The 23,179-nt window shown below is 41.3% G+C and overlaps 1 protein-coding gene across 5 annotated transcripts in view; it reads left to right on the forward strand.

Moving 5' to 3' along the window:
- The window catches only part of MRTFA (myocardin related transcription factor A), a 217,819-nt gene that overhangs the window by 23,470 nt on the left and 171,170 nt on the right, over nt 1–23,179 (forward strand). For 2 of the 5 annotated variants that reach the window (XM_074391145.1, XM_074391146.1), the window contains exons 2-3: nt 1,766–1,887; nt 20,650–20,711. The exons of 1 other annotated variant lie outside the window; for it this stretch is intronic. The gene's annotated coding sequence lies outside the window, so the exon portion shown is untranslated. The remainder of the gene's footprint in view (nt 1–1,765; nt 1,888–20,649; nt 20,712–23,179) is intronic. 2 more of the 5 variants (XM_003932842.4, XM_074391147.1) reach the window with 1 other exon arrangement.

Below are 23,179 nucleotides of genomic sequence, written 5' to 3' on the forward strand. Positions count from 1 at the left end.
GGAGATAGAAAGTGACTAGCATTCAAAAAAGATGGAGAGGCTGGGTATGGTGGCTTACATCTATAATCCCAGCACTTTGGAAGACTAGTGCGGGTGGATCACATGGAAATACAGGAGACCTGGAATAGCCAAAACAATTACAAGAGGAAGAACAAACTTGGGGGAATTAAATTACTTGATTTCAAAGCTTACTATAAAGCAAGAGTAATCAAGACAATACAGTATTTGCCAGTCATTGGAACACAATAAAGAGTCCAGAAATACATACATACATATATAGTCAGTTGATTTTCAGCAATAGCTCAAATAGAATTCAGAAGGGGAAAGGATAGTATTTTTTAACAGCTATTGCTGGAACAACTGGATATTTGTATGTAAAGAAATGAACCTCAATCCCAATCTCATATGAGACAAAAAAATTAATTTGAAATGGTTTATAGACCTAAATGTACAAACTAAAAGCATAAAACTTATAGAAGAAATATGGGACAAAATCTTTGAGACCTTGGCATAGGCAGATTTTTTTAAAGCATGTGTGAGGAGCACTTAACCATAAAAGTAAAAATTGATAAATCGGACTTTATTAAAATTAAAACCTTCTGTTCTTCAGAAGACACTAAGAAACTAAAACGATAAGCCACAGACTTGGGAGGAAATATTTACACACACTATATATATATCCAGAATACTTTTTTTTTTTGAGATGGAGTTTCACTCTCATTACCCAGACTGGAGTGCAATGGCACCATCTCGGCTCACCACAACCTCCGCCTCCTGGGTTCAGGCAATTCTCCTGCCTCAGCCTCCTGAGTAGCTGGGATTACAGGCATGTGTCACCATGTCCAGCTAATGTTTTGTATTTTTTTTTTTTTTTTTTGAGACGGAGTTTCGCCCTTGTTACCCAGGCTGGAGTGCAATGGCGCGATCTCGGCTCACCGCAACCTCCGCCTCCTGGGCTCAGGCAATTCTCCTGCCTCAGCCTCCCGAGTAGCTGGGATTACAGGCACGTGCCACCATGCCCAGCTAATTTTTTGCACTTTTAGTAGAGACGGGGTTTCACCACGTTGACCAGGATGGTCTCGATCTCTCGACCTCGTGATCCACCCGCCTCGGCCTCCCAAAGTGCTGGGATTACAGGCTTGAGCCACCGTGCCCGGCCAATGTTTTGTATTTTTAGTAGAGACGGGGTTTCACCATGTTGACCAGGATGGTCTCGATCTCTTGACCTCGTGATCCACCCGCCTTCGCCTCCCAAAGTGCTGGGATTACAGGCGTGAGCCACCGCGCCCGGCCCCCAGAATACGTTTTTTAAAAAACTTTTAAAATTTAATAATATGTGGCCAGGCATAGTGGCTCACGCCTATAATTCCAGCACTTTGGGAGGCTGAGGTCGGCTGATGACAAGTTCAAGAGATGAGACAATCCTGGTCAACATGGTGAAAGCCTGTCTCTACTAAAAATACAAAAATTAGCTGCGCGTGATGGCAAGTGCCTGTAGTCCCACCTACTCTGGATGCTGAGGCAGGAGGCTTGCTTGAACCTGGGAGGCAGAGGTTGTAGTGAGCTGAGATTGTGCCACTGAACTCCAGCCTGGTGACAGTGAGACTGTGTCTCAAAAAAAAAAAAAAAAAATTTTGCAATGGCCCAGTTAAAAAATAAGATGACGTGAATGGACATTTCTTAGAAGAAAGTATTTATGAATGCCCAAAGTACGTAGAAAGACACTCAATTGCCAGGGAAATACAATTTTTTTTTTTTTTTTCAGACAGGGTCTCGCTTTGTCACCCAGGGTAGAGTGCTTTGGCATCATCGTAGTTTTCCGCAACTTTGACCTCCTGGACTCAAGTGATCCTCTCACCTCAGCCTCCCAAGTAGCTGGGATTACAGGTGGGTGCCACCATGCCTGGCTAACATAAATTTTTAAATTTTTTTTTTATTTTTTGAGTCGGGGTCTTTCTCCATTGCTCAGGCTGAAGTGCATGTGATCCTGGCTCACTGCAACCTTTGCCACCTGGGTTCAAGCAGTTCTCCCATCTCAGCCTCCCAAGTAGCTGGGACCATGGGTGTGTGCTATCATACCTGTCTGGGTTTTTTGGTATTTTTTGGTAGAGATGGGGTTTCACCATGTTGGCCAGGCTAGAATTTTTTTTTTTTTCTAGAGACAAGGTCTCACTGTGTTTCTCAGGGTTGTCTTGAACTCCTAGGCTCAAGCAATCCTCCTGCCTTAGCCTCCCAGAGTGTTGGTATTACAGGTGTGAACCACCATGCCTGGACAGAAATACAAATTAAAACCACAATGAAATAGCATTTTATATCCATTAGAATGGCTAAATTTTAAAAAGATGAACAATTCCAAGTATTGGTGAGAATGCAGAGCAGTAGCAGTTCAAGCATGTTGCTGGTAAGAGTGTGAGGTGGTGTAACCACTTTGGAAAGTTTGTCAGTTTCTTACAAAGTTAAATACATACTTATTCAATTCAGCACTACTGCTCCTAGGTGTTTATTACCCAAGAGAAATAAAACATGTGGTCACCAAAAAACCGTGTGAATATTCCTAGCAGCTTCATTCATAATAGCCAAAAAAAATTGGAAACAATGCAAATACCATCAATAGGTGAGTGGATAAACAAGTTGGATAAATAAATAGTGGATTGCTACTTAGAAAGGCATGAATTATGAATACATGCAGCAATGTGAATGAATCTCAAAAACACATTGAGTGAAATAAATAAGACATAAAAGAGAACTTACTATATGATTTCATTTATAAGAAGTTCTACAATAGGCAAAACTAATTTGTAGTCATAGAAATTAGATCAGTGGTGATTAGATGCATTAAGGGTGAAATATTGACTGCAAAGGACATGAAGAGTGATGGGAATGTCTTTGTTGTTTTTGTTTGGGACAGGGTCTTTCGCTGTCATGCAGGCTGAAGTGCAGTGGCATGACCATGGCTCACTGCAGTCTCAACCTCCTATGCTCAAGTGATCCTCCCACCTCAGGCTTTTGAGTAGCTGGGACTACAAGCATCTGCCACCATTCCCTAAGTATTAAACATTTTTCTGTAGTGACAGGGCCTCACTGTGTTGTCCAGGCTGGTCTCAAACTCCTAGCCTCAAGTGATCCTCCTGCCTTGCCCTTCCACAGTACTGGGATTGCAGGCGTGAGCCACTGTGCCTAGTTTATGGAAATTTTTTTTTTTTATTGAGATTGATGGTTTATGAGAATATATACTTACAAAAACTCACTGAAACTATACACTTAAAATGTATGCATTTTATTGTATACAAATTATACTTCAAAGTTGATTTAAAAAGTATCCTCCAGGTCAATACTCTGTGGAATAAACAAAAAATGTTTGCATGCCAAATTTGATTGAGTAGCCAGTTCTTAACAGCTAATCTACACCTTCACATGTGCATACTGTAAGAGTGCCTGACCTATAATAGGTCCTCACATTTCTGTTGAATGAATGAATGAATGAATGGCTGAATAGTGTACCTTCTTGCAGCCCCATTGCAAGAAGATAGTCCATCCTTCATTCTCTTGCCATTTCCTAACTGCAGTCATTTTATAGAGTTTTTTTGGTTTCTCTTGGAAGTAGGCTTTTGAGTAACATGAGATCATTCATTCGTTCAGATAGTTACTATATACCATGTGTATTTACCCTACCTAAGTAAAGTACTTGCTCACTGTGGGTAATTACACAAATGTCAGTTGATTATATATATGAAATTTACATTTGACTTGTAAAAGCAAATGCTGGATAAGCTGTTCTCAGAATCTGTTTCAACTACCATTTCTTTGGTTTGTGCCTTTATACTCTGCTAGCTTTGGAAAAATAACATAGGCTTAATAACAGACTCTGTACATAACTTTTCAGATGAGAAGAAGCAAAAACATTTCCAAGTATTATTCTGGTATAGCTATAGAAATGGCAGGGTTTTTTTTTTTTTTTTTTTTTTCCTTTCTTTCTTTTTAGTTAGAATCTGAGCGATGAGTAGAATGACTTCATTTAGTTGCTAGAACCACATTGCTTCTTGATTTTGTAGTTAGTCCTTAGCTGTATGCTGTCTTCATGAAGTCTGGTTATGACTAATGTAGACTTTTAGAGGTCATCAAGCAGAATTATTGTATGTTTTTGTTCAAACAGAACTTTAAAAAGTACTGGCTATCATTCTGTACTGATAATTGTCATTTCCCTAACCTTGGTCAGGCTGCCCTGAATCCATGGAGCTGCTTTCTTGTCCCATGCTTCAAACTGTCCTTGCTCATTTTTAAAGTTAGCATGAGGCTAAACCCCTTTGGAAAACAGCTCTCCTTGGGCAGGGCGCAGTGGCTTATTCCTGTCATCTCAGCAGGTTGGGAGGCTGAGGTGGGAGGATTACTTGAAGCTAGGATTTCGAGACCAGCCTGAGCAGCATAGTAAGACCCTGTCTATACAAAAAAAATTGATTAAAAAAAAAAAGTTGGGTGTGGTGGTTTTTGAGTGCCTTTAGTTCTGGCTACTTGGGAGGCTGAAGCAGGAAGATCACTTGAACCCAGAAAGTCAAGGCTGCAGTGAGCAAAAATTGTGCCGCTGCACTCCAGCCTGAGTGACAGAGCAAGACCCTGTCTCTAAAAATAAAAATTAAAAATAGACTGGGCATGGTGGCTCACACCTGTAATCTCAGCATTTTGAGAGGCCAAGGTGGGCAGATCACTTGAGGTCAGGAGTTTGAGACCAGCCTGGCCAACATGGTGAAACCCTGTCTCTACTAAATATTCAAAAAATTAGCTGGACATGGTGGTGAGCACCTGTGGTCCCAGCTACTCGGGAGACTGAGGCAGGAGAATCATTTGAATCTGGGAGGTGGAGGTTGCACTGAGCCGAGATTGCATCACTGCACTCAGCCTGGACAGCAGAGCAAGACTCCATCTCAAAAAAAAAAAAGTAAAAGTAAAAATAAAACAACTCTGATGAACACAAGTGAATCATCCAGTCTCAAATTTGCTTTCAGACTCACCTCTTCCTTTAATGCTGTTATATTATTTCTCTTTTTTAACTTACTTTTCCCCCCAAGACTTTTTTTCCTGTTTATGTCATAGTGTCATTGGGGTGGTAGTTGCACCTAATTGATGTTGTTTTCTCTCTTATGTATCTAATATCTGTGCCAAGCAAGTTTAATAAAACCAAGAAGACTGATGGTGGATTCCTAGTATGAAGTTGAATAATACATATTTAGAGTCCATAATGGATAAAAACTACAATACTTTAGATACTGTGGACCTAGGTCTTTTCTCCCCCACTTTTTCTTGGCATATTCCCCTGAAAAGAAACCAGGGAGATTAAGAGCTGCTTCTATCTGATAATAGCTCAGAAATTTAGGAGGAGGTAGTTCCTACAGCAGCAATCTGAGTCCAGTCAGAGAGCTTAATGAACTGCCGTTACCTGTACAGTAGTCAGTTCGTCTCTGCTGACACATCAGATGAATTTAGAGAAATTTAACAGGAATATAAAAATGAGGGAAAAAGAGGCTGGGGCAGTGGCTAACACCTGTAAGCCTAACACTTTGGGAGGCCAAGGCAGGTGGATCATCTGAGGTCAGGAGATTGAGACCAGCCTGACCAACATGGTGAAACCCCTTCTCTATTAAAAATACAAAATATTAGCCAGGTGTGGTGGCGAGCATCTGTAGTCCCAGCTACTCGGGAGGCTGAGGCAGGAGAATCACTTGAACCCAGGAGGTGGAGGTTGCAGTGAGCCGAGATCATGCCACTGCATGTCAGCCTGGGCAACAGGGTGACTGTGTCTCAAAGACAAAAAAGAATGAAGGCTGGGCTCGGTGGCTCAAGCCTGTGATCCCAGCACTTTGAGAGGCCAAGGCGGGTGGATCACGAGGTCAGGAGTTCAAGACCAGACTGGCCAACATGGTGAAACCCCATTTCTCCTAAAAAAAATGCAAAAATTAGCTGGGCATGGTGGCTTGTGCCTGTAATCCCAGCTACTTGGGAGGCTGAGGTAGGAGAATTGTTTGAACTGGGACCCGGGAGGCATAGGTTGCAGTGAGCCAATATAGTGCCACTGCATTCCAGCCTGGGCTACAGAGCCAGACTCTATATCAAAAAAAAAAAAAAAAAAAAGGGGGGGGGGGCCGGGCGCGGTGGCTCAAGCCTGTAATCCCAGCACTTTGGGAGGCCGAGGCAGGTGGATCACGAGGTCGAGAAATCGAGACCATCCTGGTCAACGTGGTGAAACCCCGTCTCTACTAAAAATACAAAAAATTAGCTGGGCATGGTGGCACGTGCCTGTAATCCCAGCTACTCAGGAGGCTGAGGCAGGAGAATTGCCTGAACCCAGGAGGCGGAGGTTGCGGTGAGCCGAGATCAGGCCATTTATTGCACTCCAGCCTGGGTAACAAGAGGGAAACTCTGTCTCAAAAAAAAAAAAAAAAAAAAAAAAAAAGGAAAAAAGAAACGGCATTTGTAATTAAATATATGTATAATCTTGGTAGTTTAGTTTAATTTGTAAATATCTATTTATTCTCATTTCTCTAAATTAAAACTGTTTCTACTTAAGCCCAAGCTAGAATTAATCTATTAAAGAGGACACATGTTTATCTGCCTTTCAGAATATATTATTTCAAATACCTGCTATCTTTGATGGGTTTGAATTATTTATTTATTTATTTATTTATTTTTTGAGACGGAGTTTCGCTCTTGTTACCCAGGCTGGAGTGCAATGGCGCGATCTCGGCTCACCGCAACCTCCGCCTCCTGGGTTCAAGCAATTCTCCTGCCTCAGCCTCCGGAGTAGCTGGGATTACAGGCACGCGCCACCATGCCCAGCTAATTTTTTGTATTTTTAATAGAGACGGGGTTTCACCATGTTGACCAGGATGGTCTCGATCTCTCGACCTCGTGATCCACCCGCCTCGGCCTCCCAAAGTGCTGGGATTACAGGCTTGAGCCACCGCGCCCCGCCATTTATTTATTTATTTATTTATTTCTGAGGCAGAATCTCACTCTGTCTCTGAGGCTGGAGTGCAGTGGCACAGTCTCGACTCATTGCAGCCGCCATCTCCCGGGTTCAAGCATTTCTCCTGCCTCAGCCTTCCGAGGAGCTAGGATCTCAGGCCACGCCACGTCTGACTAATTGTTTATATTTCTAGGAGAGATGGGATCTCACCATGTCAGCCAGGCTGGTCTTGAATTCCTGACCTCAAGTGATCCAAAGTGCTGGGATTATAGGTGTGAGCCACTGCACCCAGCCTAAAATCTCGTTTAGTAATTTTTCACTCTCAAAAATTGAAAGTGTTTTTTATTTATTTTATTTGGTGGCTGAAGAGACAAGGTCTTCCTCTGTTGCCCAGGCTGGCAGTGGTATGGTCTTTTTTTTTTTTTTTTTTTTTTTTGAAATGGAGTTTCGCTCTGTCACTAGGCTGGGGTGCAGTCACACTATCTCGGCTCACTGCAACCTCTGCCTCCTGGGTTCAAGCGATTCTCCTGCCTCAGCCTTCTAGTAGCTAGGATTACAGGCACCTGCCACGACACCCGGCTAATTTTTGTATTTTTGGTAGAGATGGGGTTTCACCATGTTGGCCAAGATGGTCTTGATCTCTTGACATCGTGATCCACCTGCCTTAGCCTCCCAAAGTGCTGGAATTACAGGTGTGAGCCACTGTGCCTGGCTGTAGTGGTGTAGTCTTAGCTCACCATAGCCTCATACTCCTTGGCTCAAGTGGTCTTTCCGCATCAGCCTCCTGAATAGCTGAGATTACATGTATAAGCCACAATATCTGGCTAAATGTAATTTCTTTTTCTTTCTCTTTCTCTTTTTTTTTTTTTTTTTTTTTTTTTTTTTTGAGATGGAGTATTGCTCCATCGCCAGGCTGGATTGCAGTGGCGCGATCTTAGCTCACTGCAACCTCTGCCTCCCAGGTTCAAGTGATTCCCCTGCCTCAGCCTCCTGAGTAACTGGGACTACAGGTGTGTGCCACCACTCCCAGCTAATTATTTGTATTTTAGTAGAGATGGGGTTTCACCATGTTGGCCAGGATGGTTTCAATCTCCTGACTTTATGATCTACCCACCTTGGCCTCCCATAGTGCTGGGATTGCAGGCGTGAGCCACTGTGCTCAGCTAAATGTAATTTTATATTTCTACCAGCAGTGTACAGGAGTTCCAGTTTTACCACATCTTTATCAAAACCTTTGTTTTTTTTTTAAGTCATTCTAATGAGTGCAATGTGGTAGTCTTAGATTTTTAGTGTTTTCATATATAAGTGATAACACAATGTTGCCCCTGTGGTTATTATCACATTACTGTGTTTCCATCCCCCCACAAAAAACACTTGTTAGTCATATCAAAGTGCTTTAAGGATACCTTTCTGTCCATGCTATGCTGCTGATTGGTGGATGAAATAAAATAATCCTTAAGGGGAGATTTCTGATTTATGAGATGTGCTGGTTGTGTATCTGCTGTTCTTAGCCAACCTGACACCAGGTATGCAAACTCATTCTGGCTGGGTTTTGAGGGAAAGGAGGTTATGGCTTCACCCAGCACAATTACTTGTTTTTCATACAAATAACTTTGAGCAGAGAGTGGAAGAAACTAATTTTCTATTGTGTATCTGTTTTCTGTTAGGTACTGTTAGGTGCTTTCAAGTATGCTATCTTACTTGATTTTATTTGTTGACAAAATAGTTATTTTTGTATGTTTGTGTTGTTCCGTGTCACCACCCCAAATCACTTACAGGACACTCCTGGACTTGATAATGATGTTCGTGCATGAATCTCTAGCGCCTTTGTTAGGACCTCACTGCTGCTAGCCCCAGGAATTAGGTGCTGCCTTCAAAGAGGAGCTCCTTGGGCTTTGTTAGGAACAAATAACCCTGATAGCTTTTGCCACCAAACTCCCTTATGTCATCAGAGCTTCTTTCTGGTGGTCTGATGTCTCCAAAGAGGAATCCTAAGTGCTTTTTCCCACTGAAAAGAATTATAATTGGTGATTAGGTCTCCAGACGAAGTGCACACACGCGCACACACACAAACATAAAACTTACCTGTTATTAGTACATTGATTATGTGGAATAATTTTTTTTTTTTTTTTTTGAGACGGAGTTTCGCTCTTGTTACCCAGGCTGGAGTGCAATGGCGCGATCTCGGCTCACCGCAACCTCCGCCTCCTGGGTTCAGGCAATTCTCCTGCCTCAGCCTCCTGAGTAGCTGGGATTACAGGCACGCGCCACCATGCCCAGCTAATTTTTAGTATTTTTAGTAGAGACGGGGTTTCACCATGTTGACCAGGATGGTCTCGATCTCTTGACCTCGTGATCCACTTGCCTCGGCCTCCCAAAGTGCTGGGATTACAGGCTTGAGCCACGGCACCTGGCTATGTGGAATAATTTCTAGAATTTAGATGTTTGTTTAGACATTTGTCTAACAGAAATCACATGGGTCATGGAAGCTACTTAATAGCTATATGACCTTGAGATACTGTAAACTCCTGGGTCTCTGTCCTCATCAGTAAAGTGGAGATAGACTTAATCTTGTTGGGATGTGGCCAAGATTAAGTGAAATAAATGTGAAGCTCATGAGTATTTAACACATTTTAGCATTGTTTGTTGTTACTTCTTCCATTCTGTTTTTCAAATAACAGTAAAATCTCTTTGAGCATGACTAGCTTTATTAAGTCTGTTTATTATGATTATTTGGCCATGTGCCCCAGAGATTGACAATGAAATTTATTTTCCTTTATCAATTACAAATGTTCAGACTTTGGAATGAGAAATTTTTTTTTTTTTTTTTTTTTTTTTTTTTTTTTTCAGAGAGAATTAAATGAGTTTGCTTTAGGCAGCTTTCTGAGAGCCAGCAAATTTGGACAGGAATATTAGAATTGCTTTCACTGTGGAGTCCCCACCTGGAACATGGTTGGCAATAGGAGGAAAGATTATATAATTAAGTTCCTTATCAGATTTTCAGTAGAGTTTATCGTCTCTCGAAACACTCAGGGAAGTCCCCTACTCCTTTCAGTCAAGAAGCTGATTGTGGAATGGGAGATGAGTAAATGAAAATTAATCTGACTTTAGCAATTTGAGAATGAAAAGAATGCTAACTGGCACACATGTGGGCTTGTTTCAGCTTCCCATGAACCTCCTCAGAGGGCATGACATACTGGTTGTAAGCATTAAAACAAGCAAAAAATCTCAACCCAAACTGTAGATGAAGCCTGGACTAAGTAAGGCAATTTTCCAAGTTCACCAGATCATTACATTAGTAAAATTAATTTTGAAATCTTTATTATGGAACATTTGAAACACATATAAAAACAAAGAGAATGATGTAATGAACCACCACCATGGGCCTATTACCCAGCTTCAGTAGTATTCAGGGGCTGGGCCTGTGTCTCACGCATTTAATCCCAGCACTATGGGAGGTCAAGGCGGGAGGATCACTTGAGCCCAGGAGTTCAAGACCGGCCTGGGTAACATAGTGAGACCTCATCTCTATAAATTTAAAAAAAAAAAAAAAAAAAAAAAAGTTTTTTTTTTTTTAACACAAGACCAATCTTGTTCAGCATTACTCCATACTATTTCCTTCATATTTTAAAATAAAATTTAGATATTTTACCATTTCATCTGTAAATAATTCAGAAGAAGAGTATAGTCAATTTAAAAACCAGTTAACTCTTGTAAAAACCTGATGCAAAAATTCCATTTGTCTCGTTGAATCTCAGTGTAGATGCCAGCTCGTGAGTTTCCATGTGCTAAGGCCTGACTCACTGTTGAAAGCATGTACTCCATTGTAATTGCTGAAATAGCAGCAGTTTGCTAGAATATGTTATGGTAGTTAAGTATGTTTCTATTGGATAGAGAGAGGTTACCAATAAGAAAGTTTTTCCCTTTGGAAATCTGATACTTTTTGACTTTGTAAATTATGCGCCTTTAAGTTTTGTTTGGAAAATGAAAATAAAATATGGTTTGTGGATTAATAGAGTAAATTCCTGTAGTTTCTTTGTGGGTAAATTCCTGAGAGTCATAATTAGCAGCAAAATGAAGAACTAAAGTGTCAGACACCTCCAAACTAGAAAGACTCCTAAGCCTTGGGGGTAGACAGTTTAGAACTTCGGCCAGAGGGAAAGTCACATGGCATTAGTAGTGATTATGGTTAGTTTTATTCTGGAAGATAAAGTTGTAACCTAGACCTCTGTAAATAGCCTAGTGTGTACATAAAATTTCCTGCAGGAAGGGAAGTCACTATTTTTCAGCAAATATTTTAAAGGATTAAGTGCTATCTTGTAAAATTTGGAGATTGGCACTTAGTGAATGGTTGGACTAGAACTGTGCCTTCCTGTGATTCCAGTTTTTTTTGTGAAGAAGAAATGTAGGGGGACAGAAATGATCATAGTCACCTTTAACTTTTTTTTTTTTTTTAAAGATAGAGTCTTGCTCTGTTGCCCAGGCTAGAGTGCAGTGGAGCAGTTTTGGCTCACTGCAACCTCCACCTCCTGGGTTCAAGTGATTCTCCTGCCTCAACCTCCCGAGTAGCTGGAATTACAGGTGCATGCCATCACACCTGGCTAATTTTTGTATTTAAATTTAATTTTTAAAAGTAGAAACAGGGTTTCAGCATATTGGCCAGGCTGATCATGAACTCCTGACTTCAGGTGATCCGCCTGCCTCGGCCTCCCAAAGTGCTGGGATTATAGGCATGCCTTTTAACTATATTTTAAGCCAATCATATAGGAGAACAAGACCTTGATTCTAGGAGACCACAAGTCCCAGCCCTGCTGGAATTGCAGCCTTACTTTCTCCTTATCCTCGGTCACCATGAGTCTTCTGCATATACGATTGGTAGATGGTGGATGTGGTGATCCCCAGTTTATTTTCGGCAACTTATTTTGAAAAATCTGCTCTTTTCTTCTTTCTGCTATGCTCCCATAACCCTTAGTTAACTCCTCTATTGAAGTACTTAGTACCTATGACTTGAATAGGGGTTTTGTCATAATCATCTGTGTTTCCTTAGCATCTAGCACGTGGTCAATTGGAAAATATTGACACATGATGATTCTGTTCTATTGCTGAGATGATGTGATTTTGTGGTTTCTCCAGTGACCTTGACCTAGATTGTGATGATAGTAGTAGTCCTATGTAGGTCCCTGTCTCTATTGTTCTTTTTCCTAGATGCTTTATTCTTAGGCTCTGTACCATTCTCTTCTTTTGGTACATCCCAGGGAACAGGAGAGAAAAATTTGTGTTTAAAACAAGAGGAGTATGTTTCATTGATGTTCCTCATTGCCAGGATCACTGGAATGTTCCAGTTGCTATCAGGATGAATTCACTGTTGGTGACAGATGCCAGGAACTCATTATATTTTGTTATTCTTCCTCATTTACTGAGATTTGGCCCCCTACCTCTGACTGTGATGGAAAATGGATTTCAGTCTTGATCTTCATGCTTCATTTTATTTTATTTACTTAATTTTAATTTTTCATTTTAAGAGACAGGGTCTTGTTTTGGTACCCAGGCTGGATCACAGTAGCACATCCATAGCTCAGTGTAATCATGCCCAGCTGATCTTTAGGCTTTAAAGGTTATGGCCAGTCATTCAGAATTAATCAGTATCAAATTATGAGTATTTTTTGTTACCTGTGTAGTAACTGCTGAAATTAATTTATTATAAAACTGGGCTAGAGTCTAGGCTAAATAAGTTTGTGGTTTGTCATCTATGAGATAGTAAAATTGAAGTGTGAAAAAAACATTATTTTGAAGTTGGGTATGGTGGCTTATGTCTGTAATTTCAGCACTGTAGGAAGGCAAGGCAGGAGGATTGCTTGAAATTAGGAATTTGACACAAACCTGGGCAAAATAGACTCTGTCTCTACCAAAAAATTAGCTGGGGCCATGGTGTCACATACCTGTAGTCCTGGCTCCTCTGAAGGCAGAGGCAGGGAGGATTGCTTGAGCCAAGGAGTTTGAGGTTGCATTGAGCTATAGGTGTGCCACTGCGATGCAGCCTGCACAATAGAGCAAGACTCTGTCTCAAACAACAAAAACAAAAAAAACTTAAAAAACTTAAAAATGGTAAAGTGGGTTTTGCTTTGCAGTTTCAAAAGGAAAGAACTGTATCTACCTCTCGAGCTATCATATCTGAGTCTTTTTTTTTTTTTTTTGAGACGGAGTTTCGCTCTTGTTACCCAGGCTGGAGTGCAATGGCGCGATCTCGGCTCACTGCAACCTCCGCCTCCTGGGTTCAGGCAATTCTCCTGCCTCAGCCTCCTGAGTAGCTGGGATTGCAGGCACGCGCCACCATGCCCAGCTAATTTTTTTTTTTTGTATTTTTAGTAGAGACGGGGTTTCACCATGTTGACCAGGATGGTCTCGATCTCTCGACCTCGTGATCCACCTGCCTCGGCCTCCCAAAGTGCTGGGATTACAGGCTTGAGCCACCGCGCCCGGCTGTATCTGAGTCTTAATAGTCAAACAGGAGATGCTTGTTCGAGATGCAGGCAGATAAAGGGAAAACTGGGAGCTTTTATAGAGTTTGAAACTCTTGTTATAAGTGGTAAGTTTGAGATTGTAGTTTTTTGTTTGGTAAAGTATTGCATATGTTATGGTACCTTAATGAGCACAGGAGCATGTTAGGTTGAATTCTGCTGCAGTCTGAGTTGACCAGCAGGCTACCTAGGTCTTCTTTATTTTCTCTCTCCCCTTTTAATATATATAAGTGATATTGCTTCCATTTACCTCTTGTCACCTTAATCAAGTGTAATCTCAGCCTCTCAAAGTGCTGAGATTTATAAGTGTGGGCCAGCTTGCCCTGCTTGACTGTTGTTTAAAGTCTCTATGCACATCACACTGCTAATCAGAAAGGAAAGATTTGCCAGGCGCGGTGGCTCAAGCCTATAATTCCAGCACTTTGGGAGGCCGAGGCGGGTGGATCACGAGGTCAAGAGATTGAGACCATCCTGGTCAACATGGTGAAACCCCGTCTCTACTAAAAATACAAAAAATTAGCTGGGCATGGTGGCGCGTGCCTGTAATCCCAGCTACTCAGGAGGCTGAGGCAGGAGAATTGCCTGAACCCAGGAGGCGGAGGTTGCAGTGAGCCAAGATCACGCCATTGCACTCCAGCCTGGGTAATGAGCAAAAAACTCCGTCTCAAAAAAAAAAGAAAAAAGGAAAGATTTGTGGTGGACGTGAAAGGCAGCAGAATGTATTGCCTCTTATAGGAGGTTGTGGATATGCTTAGGAGCACAGTAGTCTCCCTTGACTCCTTTAAGACTCTTGGATCCCTTCAGTCAGTACCAGCACTTTGCAGGGAATACATGAGATAGACTAGCATTTCTGACTCCCTTACTTGCTTAAGGGGGCCCAGTTTATTTAATGTTCTCTTTGAATGCAGAAGAAAGAGCAAACAGAGGAATCAGGCAGAGAGAGATTAAGATTTTTTTCAGCGGGGCGAGGTGGCTCAAGCCTGTAATTCCAGCACTTTGGGGGGCTGAAGTGGGTGGATCACGAGGTCAAGAGATCGAGGCCATCCTGGTCAACATGGTGAAACCCCGTCTCTACTAAAAATACAAAAAAATTAGCTGGGCATGGTGGCACATGCCTGTAATCCCAGCTAATTGGGAGGCTGAGACAGGAGAATTGCCTGAACCCAGGAGGGCGGAGGTTGCAGTGAGCTGAGATCGAGCCATTGCACTCCAGCCTGGGTAACAAGAGTGAAACTCCGTCTCAAAAAAAAAAAGATTTTTTTCATAGGTATTCAGTTTGAGGAGATATGTTACCACATCTGTTGAGGTGGACTGCTTAAAAACCACAGTTCAAAAGAAATCCCATAGTGGGCCGGGCACAGTGGCTCACGCCTATAATCCCAGCACTTTGGGAGGCTGAGGCAGATGGATCATAAGGTCAGGAGTTTGAGACCATCCTGGCAAACTTAGTGAAACCCCATCTCTACTGAAAAAATACAAAAACTTAGCTGGATGTGGTGGCCTGCGCCTGTAATCCCAGCTACTCCGGAGGCTGAGGCAGGAGAATTGCTTGAACCTGGGAGGCGGAGGTTGCAGTGAGCTGAGATTGCAGTCACTGCACTCCAGCCCTGAGTGACAGTGCAAGACTCCATCTCAAAAGAAAAAAGAAAACAAACCCTACAGTTTATTCATTTAGTTGGAAATTGTTATTTTCCCTCTCCTTTTTTGATAATAGTCAAACCTCTAAATTGATTTTTTTGTCTTCCTTTTCCTTTTTCTCCTCTTCCATTCCATTTTTGTTACTTTTATTTCTTTTTTAAAAAGAGGGTATCTCACTCTGTTGTTCAGGCTGGAGTGCACTGATGTGATCACAGTTCATTGCAACCTCAACCTCCTGGGCTTATTCGATCCTCCTACTCATCTTCCTGAGTAGCTGGTGCTATAGGCACACACCACCATGCCTAGCTAAGTGGTTTTTTTTTTGTTTTTTTTTTTGAGATGGAGTCTCGCACTGTCACCGGGCTAGAGTATAGTGGTGCGATCTTGGCTCACTGCAGCCTCTGCCTCCCAGGTTCAAGCAATTCTCTGCCTCGGCCTCCCGCGTAGCTGGGATTACAGCTGCCCACCACCATGCCAGGCTAATTTTGTATTTTTAGTAGAGATGGAGTTTCACCATCTTGGCCAGCTGGTCTTGAACTCCTGACCTTGTGATCTGCCCACCTTGGCCTCCCAAAAGTGCTGGGATTACAGGTGTGAGCCATTGCACCCAGCAATTTTTGTATTTTTTGTAGAGATGGGTTTTTGCCATGTTACCTAGGCTGGTCTCAAACTCCTGGGCTTGAGCAGTCCACTCACTTCTGCCTCTCAAAGTGTTGGGGTTACAGATATGAGCCACTGTGCCTGGTAACTTTTCTTTTATTCTTTGCATTTCCTTCTCCTTCCTACAGTAAAATGGGTCAATGGCATTCTTTCCAAATAAGTGCTTGTTTGAAAGAAGACCCAGAATTCTATGAAATTGCTTATTTTTTTATGTGGTAAGTTTATTTTTTAGAAGATAAGGATAATATCATCTTCAATTGTAAAAATAATTCTCATCTCCTTTGGGATGTAAGGAAAATTTTTAAAAGCTAAACTTCCAGTGAAGAGGCTATGTGAGTATGTATTGAGCCAAAAGTATTGAAAATAATTGCTATAGTTTTCTAAAGCCTAAGTTATTTAGGAACAGTATTTCCAATTTTGGGGGGACACACACATCTAATTTTAAAAATCTTCTCAAGGAATCGATATTTAAACTTTTCTGGGGCCGGGCGTGGTGGCTCACGCCTGTAATCCCAGCACTTTGGGAGGCCGAGGCGGGTGGATCACGAGGTCGAGAGATCGAGACCATCCTGGTCAACATGGTGAAACCCCGTCTCTACTAAAAATACAAAAAATTAGCTGGGCATGGTGGTGTGTGCTTGTAATCCCAGCTACTCAGGAGGCTGAGGCAGGAGAATTGCCTGAACCCAGGAGGCGGAGGTTGCGGTGAGCCGAGATCGCGCCATTGCACTCCAGCCTGGGCAACAAGAGCAAAACTCCATCTCAAAAAAAAACAAAACAAAACAAAACAAAAAAACAACTTTTCTGTTGTAATTTCAAAAACAGTGTGTTTACTAATATGTAGTAGAAGAAATGCATTGGACTAGTAATCAGATTTCTGGCCCCAGTTTTTCTTTTATCAGATCACTGAACTCTTGTGCTGTGGTTGCCCAACTGAAAATGGAAAGATTGGATGTGTTAGTTTCTGAGGTTCTTGTTATAAAAATATAGTTATTCTAGGTTTTATTGGCATTTCTCTAAAGCTGATAAAGAGTTTGGGTTATAATACTGTTCATATAAAAATAGAATTCATTTCAATATAAAATGAGTTAGACTTGGATTCTAAAGGGGCTTAGTCAGTGGATGACTAAAACAACCTTTATATAAGATGGTCTCATGTAGAAATCAATTTCAAGGTACAGTGTCTAGGAGGCCAGGGAGTGGAGAGGAGGGGAGGGGAGCAACAACCAAAAAATACATTCTCTGCCAACTTTGAACTAAAATCCAGGATCTTAATTTGAGATTAATGTAAGAAATCTGTCAGGTATTTTTAAAAAAAGTAACTCATCACCATTCAGGAGTTGACTTTTTCGGTTATAGCTTTCATTGAAAGACTGTTGTTTTAGTCATTCTCTCCTAAGTTCCTTTTCCTGAGAATAAAAGATTGAGTTCATACCTTTGCATAACGATCTGGAGAGTATTTTAAGCTTGGCATGTTTAAACCTGGCATACTCAATTAATATGTGGATAAACTAGCACATTAGAACATTTTTTAAGTTCCAAGCCATAAATGCGTTTTAAATTAACATGGGCATGTATAAAATTAATACTTAAGCCTTGAATAGCGCAGACTTTCAAAATGCCTGTTGCCCTGGGTGACTGATTTTCATTGAGGCTCATGCTTGCCCTACACATTGCTTCCTTTGCATTAAACAGTGCCAAGAACAGAGTCAGAAGAGGGTTTGCTCCTTTGGCACTCTTACTACCCTCTGCTTTCGGAAGGGAAGAAGGCTGCTGTTTTACTTCTTAAACTCCTACCATATGGAAAGCTTCTAAAAACAAATTTTGGATTTGTTTTGGACTTCTAAATTTGTAACCTCCATTATCCATGACAAAGCTAATGTAAATACCTTTAGGTACTCTGCATACAAAGCTGTGGCACTGTTTTAGTGAGAAAGATCACCAACCACAATATTTAAATTATCAACTAAAGTAGTTTATCCTTTGTTTACGTCTTAGTTGGCATGGATGAAGACCTGGTTGTGTTGTCAAGCAAAAACTAGTTAGTTGGAGATTATAGTAAATCCACTTTAATTTTTTGTTCATGAATTGTTGGTGTAATTATGTAGCAGACATAATCATGAGAATGTAGAAGTACACCAGCTTTTGACATAACGGATTGTTTAAATGGATGGTATTCACTTTGTGAATTCTGGTGGGTTGGGCCTTCCATCAGCAAGTATATAATGAGCACCTGTTATTTGCCAGGCACTGCTAGGTCTCGTTAGATACAGCTTTGTATAAAAGATGATTCCTGTTCAGACAAGTAAGAGAGAAGGAAAAAGAAAACCTGGGGACAACAAAATATTTTAACTGTGTTGACAGAGAAATAGATGCTCTGAGAACATGGAGGAGAAATGAGTAGAGTAATACTTCGGGTAGTTGGGAACCACTTTAGAAAATGGTTTCAGTTGACCTTTTTTTTTTTTTTTTTTTTTTTTTTTTTTTTTTTTGGGGACAGTCTCACTCTGTTGCCTAGGCTGCTGGAGTGCAGTAGCTTGATCTTGGCTCATTGCAACTTCTGCCTTTCCGGTTCAAGTGATTCTCATGCCTCAGCCTCCTGAGTAGCTAGGATTACAGGTGTACACCACCACTCCCAGCTAATTTTTTTTTTTTTTTTTTTTTTTTTTTTTTTTTTTTTTTAGTCTCGCTCTGTCATCCAGGCTGGAGTACAGTAGCTTGATCTTGGCTCACTGCAACTTTTGCCTCTCAGGTTCAAGCCATTCTCATGCCTCAGCCTCCCAAATAGCTGGAACTACAGGCGTCCCATCACGCCCAGCTAATTTTTGCGTTTTTAATACAGACAGGTTTTCACGATGTTGGCCAGGCTGGTCTCAAACTCCTGACCTCAAGTGATCTGCCCTGCCTTGGCCACCCAAAGTGCTGGGATTACAGGTGTGAGCCACGATGCCCAGCCTAATTTTTGTATTTTTAGTAGAGATGGGATTTCGTCTTGTTCACCAGACTGTTCTTGAACTCCTGGCCTCAAGCAATCCTCCCACCTTGGCCTCCCAAAGTGCTGGGATTACAGGTACTTTTTATAGGTGTTCAGTTTGATGGTATATAACCATATCTGTTGAGGTGGACCACTTAAAAACCACTGTTTATTCATTTAATTGGGAATTGTTTTTTTCCCCTCCTTTTTTGATACCAGTCAAACCTCTAAACTGATATTCTTTTGTCTTTCTTTTTTCAACTGGGCCACTGCACTCAGCCTCAGTTGGATCTTAATAAAAATTATTTACAACAGAGGCTATATTTTATTGAGTGCTAGCTGTATGCTAGGATTAATGTTACCCACTAGGGAAAAGAGAACATTCCAGGTGGTAGGAGAAACAGTAGAACTATCAAAGACAGTATGTTCTAGGAGGAAGTTTGGTGTTGCTAATGGGGAGAAGAAGGGACATCCGTGGCCAGAGAGCAAAGGCTAGTGAGATTGAGTGGGATCAAATTATGAAAGGCTTCAGGGCTTGAGCTCAGGAGTTTGAGGTGAACCTGGGCAACATAGTGAGACCCCATTTCTATAAAAAATGCAAAAATTAGCTAGATGTGTAGTGTGTGCTTATGGATTCCATCTACTTGAGAGGTTGAGACGGGAGAATTAGTTGATCCCAGGAGGTTGAGGCTGCAGTGAGCCATGATCATGCCACTGCACTCCAGCTTGGGCAACAGAGTGAGACCTTATCTTAAAAAAAAAAAAAAAATATATATATATATATATATATATATATATATATATATATCACACACAACTTTAGATACACCACCGATTCTGTCTCTGTTGTCATGTCTTTGTTCTCTTTTCCTTGCCTGGAAAGGCTTTCTCCACTCTTGGCCAATCTAACTTATTTTTAAAGGTCCAGCTTTAGGGCATCTTTTTTGTAAAGCCTTCCTCCCTTTTTCCCAGAGCTTAACAGTTTTTTACAGTAAATGATTTCACAAAGAGGCTGTATTATGCCTCATAAAGGGACTTCCATTTCTTGAACTGTTTTTCGTTTTGTCTGATCTGTCCAGCTAGTTTCTCAATTCCTTAAGGGAAGAGAATGAATCCTCTTCAGCACCTGGTATTAGTGCTTATCACATTGTGAAGACTTAAGAAGTAAATGATGAATATGGAACCCTTATAGATACAAACCATTAAGATAACCCAACTATGGTGGTAGAGATTGCCTTTGTTTATATGAAAGGCATTTCTTAACACCAATAAGAGCAATTTTCAGAAGTATAGGACAGTCATTTGGATGTAAAATGAGGCAAATAAAAATACTTGTCTCATAGAGTTGTTGTGAGAATTAGTTTTTGATATTTAAGCACTTGAAACAGTATCTAGCATATAGGAAGTGCTCAATTAGTGTTACCTATCATTTAAACTCCACTTATACTGACTTTTTTTTTTTTTTTTTGAGGCAGCATCTTGCTCTGTCACCCAGGCCGGAGTGCAGTGGTGCGATCTTGGCTCACTGTAACCTCCGCCTCCCAGGTTCAGATGAGTGTCCTGCCTCAGCCTCCAGAGTAGCTGGGACTACAGGCACATGCCACCATGCCTGACTAATTTTTGTATTTTTGGTAGAGATGGGGGTTCACTGTGTTGGCCTGGATGGTCTTGATATCCTGACCTTGTGATCCACCTGCCTTGGCCTCTCAAAATGCTGGGATTATAGGTGTGAGCCACCTTGCCTCTGACCACCAATGACAGATCGCTTAACATTGTTGTGGGCATGGAGAGGATTGAAAGGAGTTAAGAAACAACTTCTTACCTTTGAAACCAAATGCCTTTTAGGAATTGGAAGAACTGTTTATATTGCATGAACTTGTATTTTTCTGTTTGTGTTTTAGTGATCGGAGGGTATGGTTGGCATGGAATTCAGTTTCAACTGTCTGTGGGAATTATAAGCAAGGTAGGTCCCAGATTTATTTACTCTTCTCTCCTTCCTTTCCTAACGTGGTTGTTAGCGTCTTCACTTACACTGACCTGAAATAGATCAGATTTGACTGTTGTTTGGGGGAATATTATCTTTTTCAGTCTCACTCATCATGCCCCATGATGGTCTGTCCCGTGGTTTATCTAATGTTGTGGATTCCATCTAGTATCTTGTTAGAATGTAGAGAATGCTAAGAAACAGCATAACCAATGTAAAATTTTGGTGATCATAGAACAAAACCATGAATTTACACATGTACCCACTCCTGCATACCTCTACCTCTTTATCCAGTCCCTGAGGCAGAAGTTTTTGTATTGGAGCCATTATGTAAACCAATTTAGGGTGGTGGGTAATGGTAGGCTAGCTTATTCTGATCACTCTAAAATTCAGTGGCTTGCATGAATGGTAGACTAAATGCAACAAAGGGCCTGACCTGATAGTAGCCAGGGCATTACTGGCAACTATGAATTTTGTTGCTGATGACAGGATCTGTCCATCTGTAACCACTAGAGTTTGATTTGACACAGCATGCTTTGTTCCTATCTTAAAATCCAGGGCCTGAACAAAAATACACCAGATACAGCTTTGGCTCATATATCTGTCTTATGTCAGATGTCTGCAAAAAGAGCTATAGATGGCACTTTACACAGCTCTGCAAAACTATTTCTGTTAGAATGTTTCCTGTCAAGGTAAAGGCTAGTGCTGGTTCATGTAGTTCTAGTTTGCTGTCACCATAAGTATGTTGAGATTACTTTGCTTGTTGGTACAGGAGACCTGGCCCAGTAGGAGAGGAAACATGACAGTCAAAACAGTACTCCCCACAACCCTTCAATCAGGAATCCTGTAAAGTTGTATGCAGGGTTCTATGGGTTGATGTCAGTCTGGACTCGTGTTGCATCGACACTTGTGGCTTTCTCTCAGTCACAAAGAAGAGAAACCTTTAGTACATTGCTGCAGGGAAAAGCAGTGTAGCCACTTCCCATAGCAGAGGGAACATGGCCTTGGAATTGACACTGCTGTCTAGGAAGGAGTAGAAGAGGGTAGATTAAAGTTTAACTTCAGTAAATGAATCCCTTCATCATCATCTATTGGTGTGAATTTTCTGTGTCTGATCTGTGTGATCAGTCAGGAAATTACCTTTTTTCTATTTTTACACTTTTATATTGGGATAATAAAAAACAAACTATTTCATGGAAATACTGTGTGATAAAAATTAATGGAAAGTAAAGAAAGGTACCAACTTTTACTGAATTCCTGCTGGAATTAGGCATTGTACCATCAATTTTCATGTGTGTCCTTTTATTGAAATATATCAAGTTCATTGATAGTACAGTTTTTTGAGTCTAGGTGAATAATGTTGTGACCATCAGTGTCTTGATCTATTTATAATAGCCATTTAGAGGAAGTAGAATTGTGTAGTGTTTTACGTTCATTTGTTTCATGGAGAAGGAAAGAAAATACTTCTATGAGTTAGTATTTTTCTTTTCTCTTTTTTCGGGGGAGGGGAGAAGTCTGCTACTGATTTAGTCAAAGGCAGGGCAGAGACTAACAGGTCTGAAATTAGAGACACCTGTGCTGTTTTGGCAAGTTGAGACTCTTGACGTAGGATTTGCTGAAGTTGGTGCAGGAGAGGTCAGTACAGGTTAATATTTTCAGAGCTCAAAGCAAATGTGAATTGGGGTTGTTAATAGGTGCAATTTTGCTTGATCTCTGTATCTGCAAATGGAGTAAAAAAGTACAGTTGTTTTGGGAAACTTCTGCAAAAGTCCCTGAGCTGATGCAAATTAATCTTCTCCAAAAATACCAAAAAAGTTTCCCATCTGGCTTTTTCACCTGGTGAGGGAATTGACTGTTGTCATTATGGTTGTAAAGAAATTACCAGGCTGGGCATGGTGGTTCATGCCTGTAATCCCAGCACTTTGGGAGGTTGAGGTGGGTGAATTGCTTGAGTCCAGGAGTTTGAAACCAGCCTGGGCAACATGGTGAAACTGTCTCTACAAAATCATCAGAAAAGTTAGCCAGGTGTGGTGACACATGCTTGTAGTCCCAGCTGAGGTGGGGTGATTGCTTTAGCCTGGGAGGTCAAGGCTGTAGTGAGCTGTGATTATGTCACTGCATTCCAGCCTGGGTGACAGAGTAAGTCCCTGTCTCAAAAAATATATATCCCCCCCCCTTTTTTTTTTTTTTAAATTAAGGGACGGGGTTTTGATTTGTCACCCAGGCTAGAGTGCAGTGTGGAACAATTACAGCTCACTGTAGCTTCAACTCCTGGGTTCAAGTGATCCTCTGCCTTAGCCTCCAGAGTAGCTAGGACTTCTGCCTGGCTAATTTAAAAAAAATTTTTTGGGCCGGGCGTGGTTGCTCATACCTGTAATCCCAGCACTTTGGGAGGCCGAGGCGGATGGATCACGAGGTCAAGAGATAGAGGCCATCCTGGTCAACAT

This window comes from Saimiri boliviensis, chromosome 21 (assembly GCF_048565385.1).
Source record: "Saimiri boliviensis isolate mSaiBol1 chromosome 21, mSaiBol1.pri, whole genome shotgun sequence".
NCBI lineage: Eukaryota > Metazoa > Chordata > Mammalia > Primates > Cebidae > Saimiri > Saimiri boliviensis.